The 14,844-nt window shown below is 47.4% G+C and overlaps 1 protein-coding gene across 1 annotated transcript in view; it reads left to right on the top strand.

Annotated features, from left to right (window-relative positions):
- The first annotated feature begins 430 nt into the window (after nt 1-430).
- LOC139063930 (uncharacterized) overlaps nt 431-14,844 on the top strand; it is a 670,684-nt gene continuing 656,270 nt past the window's right edge. Inside the window, exon 1 of the mRNA XM_070547078.1 lies at nt 431-598. The gene's annotated coding sequence lies outside the window, so the exon portion shown is untranslated. The remainder of the gene's footprint in view (nt 599-14,844) is intronic.

Raw genomic sequence — 14,844 nt, 5'->3', positions numbered from 1 at the left:
ACTTCAAGAAAGACTGATAAGAGTTTTGGATTCAATTTTTCCCCGGTTGAAGGGGAATGGTGCCCCGTATATCTAAGAATATCTTAATTAATTAATAAATCAGTAAATATTCCCATATTTACAGAATTTATTGAAGAATCCAAAAGTAAGTTGAAGCTTACTAATTGTTTGCTCCTAATAACCCCAACATTTTATTGGTGCGGCCGTGTGAGGCTTGGATACACAGAGATTTCTATCCGGCACAAACAAACAAATAAATCCAAAGAGCTTGAATTAAAAATAATCCGTTGTTCAGCCTTGAACCAGCAACAGAGTGGTGCTGATTTCGCTGAGCAGGAAGCTGCATCGAACTCTCACCAGTAACTCAGTGCTTCTTTAAAGGTGCAACGGGTAAATTAATTCTGGTTGACCTTTTAGGTTAAAAATTCAGTTTTTCCTTAAAGGTGCAACGTGTAATTAATTCTGGCTAACCTTTTAGGTTAAAATTCAGCTTTTCCTTAAAGGTGCAACGTGTAATTAATTCTGGCTAACCTTTTAGGTTAAAATTCAGTTTTTCCTTAAAGGTGCAACGTGTAATTAATTCTGGCTAACCTTTTAGGTTAAAATTCAGTTCCTCATTAAAGGTGCAGCGTGTAAGTAATTCTGACTAACCCTTTTAGGCTAAAATTAACTGCTAATTTAGCGACTTTAACTCACTGTGGCTATTATAACTAACTGAAACCTTCACTCAAAGACTGATAACACCCTGTTTGCTAATATTCTGAAGGAATAACTAGCATATTTAACACTGCAAGTGTTGTAAGACGTTGCTACGGCAACGCACCAGCTTTTGCTAAAATACTGAAAGGAATAGTATTTTAAGCGTCAGTCACGGCATTCCGTGCAATCTTAAAACGCTAAAACCTGTGCGCACAAAGGTTAATTTAGTGTTTTTCTGCTACAAAGCTAGCAGTTTGCTGCAAAAAGGTGCAGTTTGAGCTATCTGCAGAAGCTCTACTAGGCTATTTTTGGTTCGGTTGTTAAAATGGAGGGACAGAGTAGTGAACTGACCAACTCCCAGCAACCAGGTGGCGCTGCGGCCCACGACTATGAACCTGGCCTACTTTCTGGACAAATATTGTCCAAACTGGTCGCGGTTGCTCGAGAACCCGACTACCCTTCTAGGGATTTCACTGAAGAACAGCGTAGCGTCGAGCTAGAAGCTGTAATCGATCAAATAGAAAACCCGGATGGTACAAAACCAATCCAGGTTCACTTAGCTAAGTTAGCCCTGATCCTCTATCAGAGAGGACTCCAACGTGGTCAGAAGATCATGAACCTCCAGAGTATGCTAGCTGAAAAACAGCGAAATGGAAGGCTGATCGAGGAAGACGACACCCGCACCGATTCTGGGGAAGATGGGGAGGAGACCCCGCCCCCCTCTGCTGATGACAACAGACAGTGGGAAGGGGGGAAACACCAGGACTCTCTGGACGGATGCACGTCGCAGGGGAGAGATGAAGCTTATCTGTCCCAACCTTCGGCCCCGTTCCCTACACACACTATAGGGCATTCAGGACCATCTAGGGGCCGAGGGCAGTTCGCCCTCGAACCCCAGGTTGGACCACCACCCTCATCTTCACGGCCTTCTCAATCTGTGAGAAGTCGACCAGCTGAGCGGCACCTCTATTTAGACCGCTCCCCCAGTCCACGAAGGGTGCAAGGTGCCGATTGGGGTTATGCACCCCAAGCTGCACCTCAACCATCCACCCATCCTAGCTACTCCGGTATTCGGCATGCCGATAACCAGCTGCAGGACAAAGCATCATACGCCAGTCCGTATCCGGACAAAGCGTATTACGCAGAAGCCCCAGTTGAAAGACGCAGGCTGCACTTCGCAGACGTGCTCCGGGAGGAGGACCTCCCAAGACACCCACGTGACGTGCCAGCAGCCCGCCACAACATGCCGGACCCCGATTTGGGCCCCAGGAGTCAACATTGGGAGCCCAGAGCACACCAGCGATATCCAGCACTCTCTGAGACAGACCGTGGGTCAGAGTCAGAGGATGACGCGCCGTACCGTGAGTCAGGGCTCCGTGTACGTCAAATTGAATCGCTAGCTAAAGACGTAGAACGTTTTGATCCTAACACCAATGAATCCAATGTCGACGATTATCTCAGGGAGATAGAACGTTGTCTGCTTGATCTTCCAGCACCCTCTTCAAGGGAAAAGCTCAAGCTAATTTGGAAAACCACATCTAGAACGGTGCACGGTTTCATGGAATCTCTACCATCTGACATTCGAGATCGGTACTCCTCGCTCTGCCGAGCGTTGAGAGATGAATACGCCACGTATGCAGACTCTGCGTCAGCTACAATGGGGGCCTTCTCCATCAAACACGGGAGGAACGAACCCCCCAGAGAGTATTATCGCCGACTCAAAAGTGCTTATTTCCAAGGTCGAAACGGCCCTGGGCTCGAGGAAGACCCTGCCTTCAGATCCCTGTTCATTCACAACCTGCACGAGTGTGTTCGCTCCGAAGTCTCAATGTATTGTCGGATGAAAAAACTGACAACTCAGGAGATTAGGAGATACGCTCAACAGGCTTGGGAAGCCGGCGGAAAGCCCCAAAAGCCTGACGCACGTCACCGCGTCATGCACCTAGCTCCCGACGCCGAGCCGCGTTTGGAGCTCGAAGGCACAGAAGCTCCACCCACTAAGCCAAAATCTGCTAAACCTAGACCTGTTAAACCGCGAGAGCAGTCCCAATCTCCTCAACAGGGGAAGGGGGGTGCTGATTGGCCGCCTAGGTCTGGACAATCAGACAGGAAGTGGCCCAACCAAAACCAACGGCAGGCAGGTCGGAACAGTGGAAGGTTTAAGGAGCGCCGCCCACAGGTAGGTCCCGAACACAAGTCCGCAGGTGAGTACTTGACCAAAGCCGACCTCCAGGAGATGTTTCAGCAGTTCCTAGCTAAACAGAAGGAACAGCTGAGATCTGCAGAAGAGACCCCTGCACCAAAGTCTTCTTCTAAGAAGCCAGACCCAGAGCCAACGTCCGCATGACTAGGCGTGGCTCAACCTCCCAGCGTGGCCAGGACCTACCTGATCAGCTGGGGGAACACTACTGATAGATCACAGGAGTCTCCTGAAATCTACCCCCCAGAGAAACCTGATACTAAATTTCTGAAGTTCCTTGGTGACTTAACAAACCATGATCATGCTCGCCGTTTGTACTGTAGCACCAACGTAGGTGGATGCATACAGGTTGATGCTCTGCTGGATACCGGCTCAGAAATCACCCTGATGTGCTCCACACTGTTCCATCGCGTGTCTGACACCATGCGGTCGCTCGGGAAACCAGTCCAGGTAGAACCCTGTGACCTGAAAATCACCAGCTACACCCAGACCCGGGAGTGTATCACTCACCGGGCGTGGCTGGACATCACCTTCCAAGACATGACTCTGGTTCACCCGTTTTATGTCTGCCAGCTAGACACTGAACCACTTCTCGTTGGTCAGGACCTGCTTGAACGTCTAGCTCCCCTCATCGACTGCCAGAAGGGTCAACTGTGGGCCCAGGTGGACACACCTAAGCCCTGGAACCCAGATAGCAGCCGACCATCCTCCATTCTTGAAGTCAGCATAAGTGAGCCGCAAAACCCTTGTTCCAAGGTCATGCCCCTCCCTACGGCTCCCACAGACGATGACCGCCTGCAAAGGCACGAAACCGCTCCTGGAACTCCGCTCCGCGCACATTCATCTTTTCTCTGCTCGCTGAAGAACGTCAGCCTGCAGCCATATGCACCACACATAGTTGGTGGTCTTACCATCAACTGCACCCACATCTCAGATGCTCGCCTTGCTCTTTGGTCTGAAAAGTCAGCCATCAGCCAGCAGACGTTTGAGCACCTGCGTCAGAAGGACCCCCTTCTGGTCAGTGTGACACGTAGCCATCGGCTCTTGTCACCTACTTGGCCGCAGAGGCTCCTGAAAGCGCCAGAGGTCTGCTCTCTGACTATCCAACTTGGAGCAAGACAGCTCACACATACATTCAGCATCATACCACAGCTTGATCCACCTGCACTCATTGGAGCAGATCTGCTGGTTCGACTAGGTGCCCAGCTGGACACTTGCAATCAAGTCCTTTGGGCCCGGGCCACACCATCCTCTGAGCCTGGCTCAGAAGGCCGTGAACACTTGCTGTCCGGACAGACCATTCCACAGGCCTGCCGTGCAGTGGTTGAGGCCAGCACGGTTCTGCCCCCACTGGTCAAAGGAGTGCCTGTTCGTCTGACTCTGATGAAGCATCAGAAGCTGCCAGGCACACAGGCCTTCTTCCAGCCATCACCACACTTCTTGGAGCTCAACTTAGCCGTCTGTGGCACGCCACTCTTGGAGCTGAACAATCGTTCTGCGTACTTGTTGGTCGAAAATCCGACCCAGAGTCCTATCCACATGCCGGCAGGAAAGCCCTTGGGCATGCTGATAGATAGCTCATTCCATGACTTCGAACTTTCAGTCCCCGTGATCGGACAACTTCCGTTGTTCTTGAACGACAGACAGGTTGGTGCAGACACATTCAGTACTTTCCCTTCACAAATGATTACCATCAAGCGGCATGAAGCCCTTCCTAAGGAACCCATTTGCAGTGCAACCTTAGATACTGACAGCGGTCAGTGTCTAACGGGTTTTGCAATAAATACTCAACCCTCTGAGTCACCGGTTGAAAGCCCGGAACACCAGAGACCCTCCTCCTCTGAACCTTATGACGGCTTCGAGGCCGAAGTCAGCCAGCAGCTTGACAAAGCGGATGCGCTGGAGTCAGAGGAGCAGAGAGCAGAGCTTAGAAGCCTGTTCTATGAGTTTCAGTCCGTCTTATCCAGGGACTCCCTGGACTGTGGACTCACAAACCTGCACACGGTTCGCATTCCGACGAACCCGAATGCCCCTCCTACTTTTGTACGTCAGTACAAGATTCCCCTCGCTGCTTATGAGTCGATCCAAGAGATCCTCGATCAGCTGAAGGAGAAAAACATCATCAGAGAGTGTAACTCCACTTACAACTCTCCCATCTGGCCGGTTCTGAAACCGACTGGGAAATGGCGTCTCACCATAGACTATCGTGCACTGAACAAACAAGTACCTCTCTCCAGGTGGCCTATGATCCATTTAGATCAGGAGCTAGCCAGAGTCAGAGATGCTCGTTTCTTCTCTACGGTTGACGTAGCCAACGGCTTCTGGACCATGAAGGTTGAGCCGGCGGACCAGTATAAACTGGCTTTCTCCTTTGGAAATCGCCAATATACTTGGAACCGCTGCCCCTTTGGCTACTCTAACTCACCTGCCGAGTTCAACATCTTCCTCCACAAAGCCATGTCAGATGCTGCTTCCAGAGGGAACCTCAAATATGTCGATGACATCTTGATGAGGAGTCGAACCTTCGAGGAGCACCTGGTTGAGCTCCGTCATGTGCTGCAACAGCTCGCTGACGCCGGAGCTAAATTGGCGATTCTCAAGGGACAGTGGTGTCGAACCAAAGTGGAGTATGTTGGACTGCTGGTTGGCCCTAATGGAGTCGAGCCCCAAGCGGGACGCATTAGAGCCATTCAGGACATCAAAGCCCCAGCTAATCTGACTGAACTCAGGAGCTTCCTCGGAGTCTGCAACTACTCCAGGCAGTTCATTGAGGAGTACGCTGAAATAGCGAGGCCCCTCACCGAGCTACTTCGGAACGACACACCTTTCGTGTGGGACAGACCCCAAGAACACTCCTTCCAGTTCCTAAAACAGAAGTTGGCGTCCGCACCCTGTCTGGCTTACCCAGACAAGGATAAAGAGTTCTACATAGAGGCTACTTTCTCCTCTCACTGCCTGAGCGCTGCTTTGAAGCAGAAACACGATCAGGACATGAGAGTTGTGGCATACGCCAGCAAGCCTCTGAGCAAGGTGGAACTCCAATTCTCAGACTGCGAGAGAGCTCTCCTCTCTACAGTCTGGGCCGTCGAACACTTTCGTAGTTACATCGGTGGACAGAAAGTGATCATTGAAACGTGTCATCAGCCTGTCACCTTCCTAAACAGCCAGCGACTGCGCGAAGGAAGAGTGTCAAACAGCCGCATTGCGACGTGGATGATGGTGCTCCAAGGATACAACATTGAGGTCAAGTATGGTCAGAACACCAAGCTAGCGCTAGGACAAGGGCTAGCAGGCTGCCAGCACTGTGACTCTGACTCCGTCATGGGCCCCCTGGACACACCTGCCGCAGTCTACCCAACCGCATCCAATCATCGCTACTTTGATGAGAATGTTTGCCAAGGGCTTCCGAAAGTTTACACTGACGGATGCGCCTACCTTCACGAAGGCCAGCTCCGTGCCGGGGTTGGAGTCGTTTGGGTGGACTGTGACACTAAGCAACCAAATCACTACCGGTTGGGCCAAAAGTCTAGTCAGTACGCCGAAATTGCTGCAGTGTTGATAACCCTCCAGCAGGCGGCAGCCTTGGACATCACTCAAATCGTCCTTTGCTCTGATTCAAACTACGCTAGACACAGCTTCATTTCTCACTTCCCCATGTGGAAGGAGAACCACATGAAAAACGCCAGGAACAGAGACGTGAAACACTCGGAGTTATTCCTAGCGTGTGATCTGCTCACCACTGAGAAAGGCATAATGGTCTACTGGAAAAAGGTCAAAGGTCACTCCAGGACCCTAGGTCCGGAGAAAGATGGTAATGACGAAGCGGACCGCCTTGCTAAGCTCGGTGCTGACCAGGGAACCTGCTGGGAATTCAAAGACGAGTGGCTTCCACCCAAGGCCGTTCACAAGGTCTGCGCGATTACTCGTCGCCATGCTAAACAGGCAGACGAACCTCGGACCGTTGAGGTACCAGTGTTTCTAGGCAGACAACCACAGGACGTGGACCTAGTCACCATGCAGGAACAAGATCCTGACCTGAAGCTCATCCGCGAGCTTCTCCAAAAGGGCCCGATGTCTAAACAACCATCACCACCTATTGGTGCAAGCCAAGATTTGGTAACCCTGCATCGTCAACTCGCGCATCTGAAACTACAAAACGATTTGTTAGTTTACATACGTGACGATCACAGCCCGCCGCGCTGGGTTGTTCCACTCGACCACAGAGGAGTGATGCTTGCCTACGCCCACGACACTCCAGTTGGAGGTCACCGCGGAGCAAAAGCTACCCTCGCATCACTGACAGAAGTAGCATATTGGCCGTCGATGTCCAAGGACGTACACAGCTATGTCCAAGGCTGCCTCATCTGTGCCCAGTTTCAACCCTCCCAGCCGCTTGCTAGAGCACCACTGCAACGCAGGGGAATAACCTTCCCTTGGTCCCACCTGCAGATCGACTGGGTTGGACCGGTTCCCAAATCGGCAAGAGGAAACAAATATATACTAACTGTAACTTGCAGTTTCACAAAGTGGGTGGAGTGCCTTCCAGCGCCAAACGATACAGCCGTCACAACCGCTGTACTGCTGATTAACCACGTTTTCAGTCGATGGGGACTTCCACTCTGCATTGACTCTGACCGAGGAACTCATTTCACATCCAGTGTAATGACATCCCTGTTTGAACTTCTGGGGGTGGAAGTGAGATTCCACCTCCCCTATCACCCACAGTCATCCGGACAGGTCGAACGGATGAACCGCACGGTCGTCTCTATGCTCAAAAAGTACGTCTGCTCCACTGGGAAGGACTGGGACGTCAAGCTCCCTCTGGTCCTGATGGCCATACGGTCCACTCCACAGCGATCCACTGGGGTTACGCCCTTTGAGATGATGACCGGCAGACTGATGACTCTACCACTGCACCTCCTGTATCACCCAGAGGATGTCAGTGTTGCCACCGCCTATACCGCTCATCAGTATGTGGCAGACTTGAAAACACACCTCAGAGCTACGTTCGCGCACGCTCAGAAGAAACTGGAGACCAACGTAGAAGGCGCTAAAGCCTACTACGACCAAAAGACAACCAGCCGCGAATACGAGGTGGGTGACAAAGTATTCTACTTTCGGTTCGCCCAACCGGCACGCAAAGCTAAGAAGTTCCTGCCCTGCTGGTCAGGACCATTTGAGATCGTGGCAAAACTCTCTCCAGTTGCATACAGGTTACGCATCACCAAAGCGAGACAGGAGCCTGTCTACAAATGGGTGCATGCAAACCAAATCAAACCCTACGTCAAACCATCCCCGCGGGTACAGAGACCAGACTCCCCGCAGGAGGTAGACGTAGTCGCTACATAGTTCTATGCATGGAAATGGAAAAGGGGGGAAAGTGCACGTTTAACCCACTAACATGTACTAACCGACAAAGAACCAAGCCCCCCCCCCCCCCCCCCCCCCCGCCGTCATTTTCACTAACCAAGAGAAACTCCTCCTAGAACGCTAACAGGAAGTACTTACTAAAACCTTACAGGGCACTCTTGTAACTGTCAACCTACATTCTGCTCTGATTAATGAATCTCTACGTGCAATCAAGACTTTGTCTGAAACCATACATCAGGATATTGTGTACACATGAGTGGTGAGAGATTTGATGTAGGACCTGCTCAGGGAAGTAAGTTCCACGCTGGACAGCTTGGTTGAAAGTCGTATTTCCCCGTACTTGGTACCACTGGACCTGCTCAAAGTTAGCTTGACAGCTGCTACCCCTCTACTGTGCACCTTTCACAAATCCACCTAGCGTACAGCCTAAGTAGTGCAATGCCCATTCACGTTGGAAAAAATTAGAACTCGGTTTCCTGTTACATGTTCCCATAATTGTGACACCTCACATCTATAGGTTTAAGTCGATGCTGAACTTTGGTATTTGAAAGGACGGTAGGCATTTCCACTTTGAACTAGAAACCTGGCACTCCATCATCTCAACCTCGAACAGCATGACTCAGAGATTGAGATCATGGACGCTTTCCAGGGTTATAACTTTGCCTTCGATTTAGAAATTGACCAACAATTACTGATTGAAGGAACCAAACTTGTTAAGTTCACACAAACCCCGCGTGAACTTACTTTGACGCCCATGAATAGATACCCAAGACGCTACATTGACACAGATTATACGACCTTAATCTGCACATTGGTCGCCCTGGGGATGGGATGGCTCATCACGGCCGTGATTGCTTATTCCGCCTACAGGCGTGTTAAGAAACTCCAAGATAAGATGCACTTGCTCACCTACGGTGTGCCTCGTAACCGCGTTCGGGGAGACTCCAAGCGTGAATGTACCACACCTGTCTAAAGGGGGTGAGCAACATTTTCTTTGTTATTCTGTAACCCTAAGAGTAGTTCTCACTTTAGTCTACCTCACATTTTTATCTGAGTGTTGCATTATGTCACATTCTTTATAAGCTACACACTGAATGTATTACCTAAGAATGTATTTTATGAGACCTCAAGGTTGCTATGAATTTTCTTGGATGTTATATGTTATATGTTTGTTTTTTTTGGGTTTTCTGTATTTTTTTGTTTCTTACTTGGTCACATATTAACTAGTGGTTATGTGCCGGCCCAGCTCAGTCTGTCAATGACTCTGTCTGACGCACCAGCACATTGTAGTACCTCTTAGTTTTATGGTCCTTGTTTTAGCCCAAAGACTGTCCTGATCCACCCTTTGGACCAAAAAGGGGGGAATCTTGGGACCACATAGGTCAATGCGCGTTTGCGAACTATGGACCTCGTACATCACCGCGTGCTCCATAAACTGAACCGTATGGCCGGCGGTGAGATGCCTTTGTGTCCCCTCGTTGAGTTAACCGCCCACCGACCTTCCTCCTTCTACACTACTACCTCTCGCATGGACGACATCATCATTGCGTACCACCTGCGTGAGTGGCTTCTTCTCGTTATGCGCGTTGGGGACTATCCCGTTTCCTATCCTCTTTTGTTTTGTGCCTGACCAGGATCCAAGACAAAGACAAAGACCAAAGGCGCCAGGATCCAAGACAAAGACCAAAGACAAAGGCGTCCAAGGAGACCAACGTCCTAAGGGACAAACCCACCTGTGCTTCCGACAATCAAGTCGACATACGTTCATGAGGAACAAACCCATCTGTGCTTCCGACGATCGAGCTTTGGGCGCGATCCCCGAAACCAAAAGGGGGAATGTTGAGGGTCTGACCTCATGAGGAAATTACTATGCAGTGATTTTCTCCAAAATGACTGTGCTTAAATTGCTCTGAAAAGCAAATAATCACATCAGCGCCAAGAAACTTCATTTCCCATGATGCTTTGCACACGGAAGCATTGTGATGACGTCACCGCCTAGTACCAGAAACACGTTCTGCGCATGTGCGGGAAGCCGTGGAGCTTTTCCCGCGAACTAAGACCATAAATCTTCAGCAGAGACAAAGAAACCTTGTTCTTTTGCCCAGGATACCTGGCGGTGAGGACACGCTTGTCGAACGCTCCGACTTCTTTGAGCACGCGGAAGCTCTAAGAGCCAAGTTGAGCCCACGGGACCGCTGATCTGCTCGTTTCTGCTCCCCTCCAGCTGATGTTTGAGGACACAGAACCAGCGGAGGGAAACAACAACTCCATCCAGCTCTCAGAAACGCTGTAAGTTGTCAAACTCAGCCCAAAAGGAACTTCGTTTTCTTTGTGTCCAGCCGTGGAGAAACACTCGTGGAGCCAAACAACGGAGAAAGCATCAAACCGGCGGATGACGCTGAAAACTGCGGAGAAACACGGAGAACCGTCAAATCAAAAGGGGGAGGGACGCCTCGCTCTTTTGGTGATCAGAAAACTCATTTTTCTCTCATTCTTTTCTTCTCCCGTTTCCTCTATAGTCCAGAATAAGCAATAAAACCGCGCTATTGCTTAAAAAAAAGTAGCTTCGTGTTTTCCTCTTTCGTTCCAAATTCGTCCTTCGGGTCATTTTGAAAGAATAAACTGCTTATTAATCATTGTTTGGTATCTTTAAATGTTCGGCCATGGCCAGGCTGATAAACTAGGGATATTAACTCGTGATTAATCTTTTGTGTTGTTGCATGATCCTTTGAAATGTTTTGAGTGATTTAAGGTTAAGTTACTACTGATTCTAAGTGCTTTGGAAGTTAAAGTGCAAGTTGCCACACACACTTTAGCCAGACAAAGGAGTCAGCCATCTTGTATTCAAGACTCCATTTTGAATCCATACACACGCACACACACTACTCCTTTGTGAGAACAAAGGACCCCATTCATACATCCTACATACACACAAAACACCTTGAACATTATTTTGAATATACATCCTTTTATTATATCACATGGTTATTATTCATTTATGCCACTGTTTATTCATTTGACAAATTGTTAATTAAACGTTATAAAATTCAGATTTTCGTCTCCAGTAGCTTTGTTGTGTCGAAGAGAAGTCTCTGCTCCAAGGATTCTACGAACTTCAAGAAAGACTGATAAGAGTTTTGGATTCAATTTTTCCCCGGTTGAAGGGGAATGGTGCCCCGTATATCTAAGAATATCTTAATTAATTAATAAATCAGTAAATATTCCCATATTTACAGAATTTATTGAAGAATCCAAAAGTAAGTTGAAGCTTACTAATTGTTTGCTCCTAATAACCCCAACAAAAGTCTGCTGGATGAATAAGGTCCTGCTGTTTGAGTCTTTCAAAGAGAGGAGTGGCGAGGAAGAGGAGGCTAACGGAACATGGCGGTAAATGGGATTTATAGCCACTACAATAAAGGTATCTTAGCTCGCTGAATTAATAACATGAAACATGTTGGAAACAGTATTTCCAGGAAGCTGTGGGCAGTGAGACAACCCCTTTAGCTTTAAACACTGAATCTGTCAATCCAAACCCTACTTAAAGGGGGCATCAAAGATCTTTTTACTCCAAATTTATTTTATTAATTTATGATAAAATTAAAGAAGAAGAAGAAGAAGAAAATATCATTTCTATAGCGCCTCTCCAGATAAAAATCACGAGGCGCTTCACAAAAACAAACATCAAACACAACAAAACCAAACAAGCTCTGACGAAACAAACTTTTCTCATAGAAAACAGACGGTGAAACTCTAGGATTAGAAATGCATGACAGATCTATGTCACACTGTCACCTAACATTCATGGACTCACCCATCTTGACTCACAATGGGGAAGGCTGTTGGTTTAGCGTCCAGGAAACTGCAGAGAACACGCCAGCTGGTAGAAGCTAACAACTAGCATTAGCAACTCATCCACACAGCAGAGCTCCTTCAGGCTTGTGTTATTCGTGGAGAGAAAACATCAACAATGCAGAGCAAACAGTCAGTGATAGTCACGTTGTTGTTAGCCAATCAGAGGAGAGATGTCCAAATATCAGGAAATAAGACTCTAACTCCTGCTGTCTTCTACTCACCTCTGCTCTGGCTCACTTCTAGGTCCTGAAACAGGAGCAGAGCTTTTGTGATAGAGACCCCAGCAGATTTGTTGAAAAAAAAAAAAAAAAAAAAAACGATGGAACTTGGTCTTTAAAAAAAGTTACTTATGTGAACATCTTCAGTAACAAACAGAAGGAAAATAAGCAAAAAGCACTAAAAATGGTAAAGCTACAGAGCCCTGAAGTTCTCCCAAAATGATTCAGATAGGAAGGACACGATGACATGCTGTCCAGAATAAAAGAGAAAAACGAATGAAGTAATCGGGAAAGTAATGAAAAATTCTAAAGGAAGAAAAGAAAAATACGATAAAACTGAAGAAATGCGAGAAACCTCAAAACACCAAGAGAAAACATAGAAAAATATGTGAAATTCAAAACCAGCATCAGATTATGACGCTCTATGATGACTCAGGCAAGCTTTTGACTGATTTCCTTTTTAACAGCTCATTCCGTCTGAAATCCCAGAATCAGCCATGCCTATTGATCACATTCACCGCTGGCCTTTCTCAGTCAGCGTTCGCCGTGTCTGAACAGGAGATGACATCATTCTGCAAGTCAGTCGACTCGCTGCACAGCTAAAGCAGCCATGAGGTTATCAACAGATACAGAAATGAAACTATGAAATCCTGAAAGAGAAGTTGAATAGCAAGACCATGAGGAGAGTTAGCATCATGCTGTATTTAAACAAGAATGTTTCCAGACTACATTCAGGATGTAGTAAGATACTCACAGATCATGTCACTATTCAGGTGATATGAGGTTGTAGCCTGTAGAAATGAGTCCTGCAGAGCTGGCCCTGCTTCATCATCAAGCCACACTGCATCTCCATCATCCATCATGATCCCTAAACCTTTCTTCTCCATCTAATATAACAGGAAGTCCAACATGTTCCCTAAGATCCTACAAAAATCAGAGCTTAAAGGGACTTTATGGAGTTTTGAATTTTTATGCTTGCGATTGCCCCCTCAGGCCAAAAGCGTAACAGCAGCTTCAATAGTAGGCTCGTGCACGAGGCGCGCACGCTGTACGTGCACACTCCTTAACAAAAATAACAGCTGAGACAGTCCCTTGTGTGTGTGTGTGTGTGTGTGTGTGTGGCCCGGAGGACAGAGGACAGGAGAACGTGCAGCTAAATAATTAAATAATGTGGTTCTGTACCTTTCTCTTCAGCACAGCCGACAAAGGTTTATGATGGGTCAGTCCTCCTGCATGCTCAGATCATTCCCTTCCCTTGCTTGAAAAATTGTTCCAAAATGAAAGTTGAACCCACATCTTTTTTATCTGTGAATTCAATGCCGTTCGGCGAGTCTCAAATAAAAATTTGGGCATCTTAATGTAAAAAAATATACCAGTAATGTAAAAAAAGAAACTCTAAATAAATTGTGTTCACACCCGGAATCAAACCCAGGTCTTCTATATGAGATTTCAACATCTAACTAGGTGAGCTAAAGCACCACTGATGTATTTTGTATCTGTAACATTTATATCCTTGATGACAGCTGAAACAACGTTCAAAGAACGGTTCGGAGTGAAAATGGCTATTTTGTTGCTAATTTGCAGGAAATATCTAGAAGAAAGTTCTACAGAAAGTAGCTAAGGGTCCTCAGAAATGTAGCTAGCTTTGTCACTAGGCGTTAGGAACAGCAACAAAGTGGCACTGCCTCTCTCTCTGCTGCTAAAGCTACGGATAGCAAATGCTACGGGCGATGCCTGAGCGTGAACGTGCATGAAGCAGCCTGCTCGACCCGAGCATCTCTCTTTTTCTGTGATTTTACAGAAAAACAGGCAATCACAGTAAAAATGCCAGGGCTCATTCTACAGGACCAGGGCATTGCAGGAGAACGTATGAAGAAGACATTTATTATTTCTACACATGTTTTGCCTGTCAAACTTCCATAATGCACCTTTAAAGCAGCTGAAATATGACGATTAGAAGTCTGTAACTTATCAAAAAATATTCTTAAAATTCTTCTGGGTCCCTACTCTTCATGCAGAGGTCTAAAACAAGAAGAGACGAATCCTGTGAACCTGGAAAAGCCCCGTTGTTTCCTCCACTGTGCCTTATATAAACATTTCACACTGGGTTATCCAGTCTGTGACCTTATTAAAGGATTGTTAATAGAAACAATGATTGCTCACTGGTGTAATCTCAGCATTCCACTGGGATCGCTGGTTTAGCTTGGATTCCCTATCTCGACGTTCTAATTGGGAGAAATAATGAGATGTGTTATAAGCCATTATGTTTTAATTGTTTAAATCTCACTTGGGTTAACAATCCGAGGCTATGGTCACACTTCCAGTGACTGACTGGGTTTAATAAGACAAACTGATTCACAGCACAACCAAATAAATGTCTTAATTAGCCATTTCTCTTATGAGACTTGTCACACCCATGGTCTCATAACTTAAGCTGCTGTAAAGCAAGATCACATCGTAATTATCTGCAGCAATCACACAGGTGTGGAACGACTTCTGTTGTTC

The sequence above is a fragment of the Nothobranchius furzeri genome, chromosome 18, assembly GCF_043380555.1.
Source record: "Nothobranchius furzeri strain GRZ-AD chromosome 18, NfurGRZ-RIMD1, whole genome shotgun sequence".
Taxonomy (NCBI): domain Eukaryota; kingdom Metazoa; phylum Chordata; class Actinopteri; order Cyprinodontiformes; family Nothobranchiidae; genus Nothobranchius; species Nothobranchius furzeri.
The sequence above is the reverse complement of the archived record's forward strand: the minus strand, read 5'-3'. Positions and strand labels throughout refer to the sequence as shown.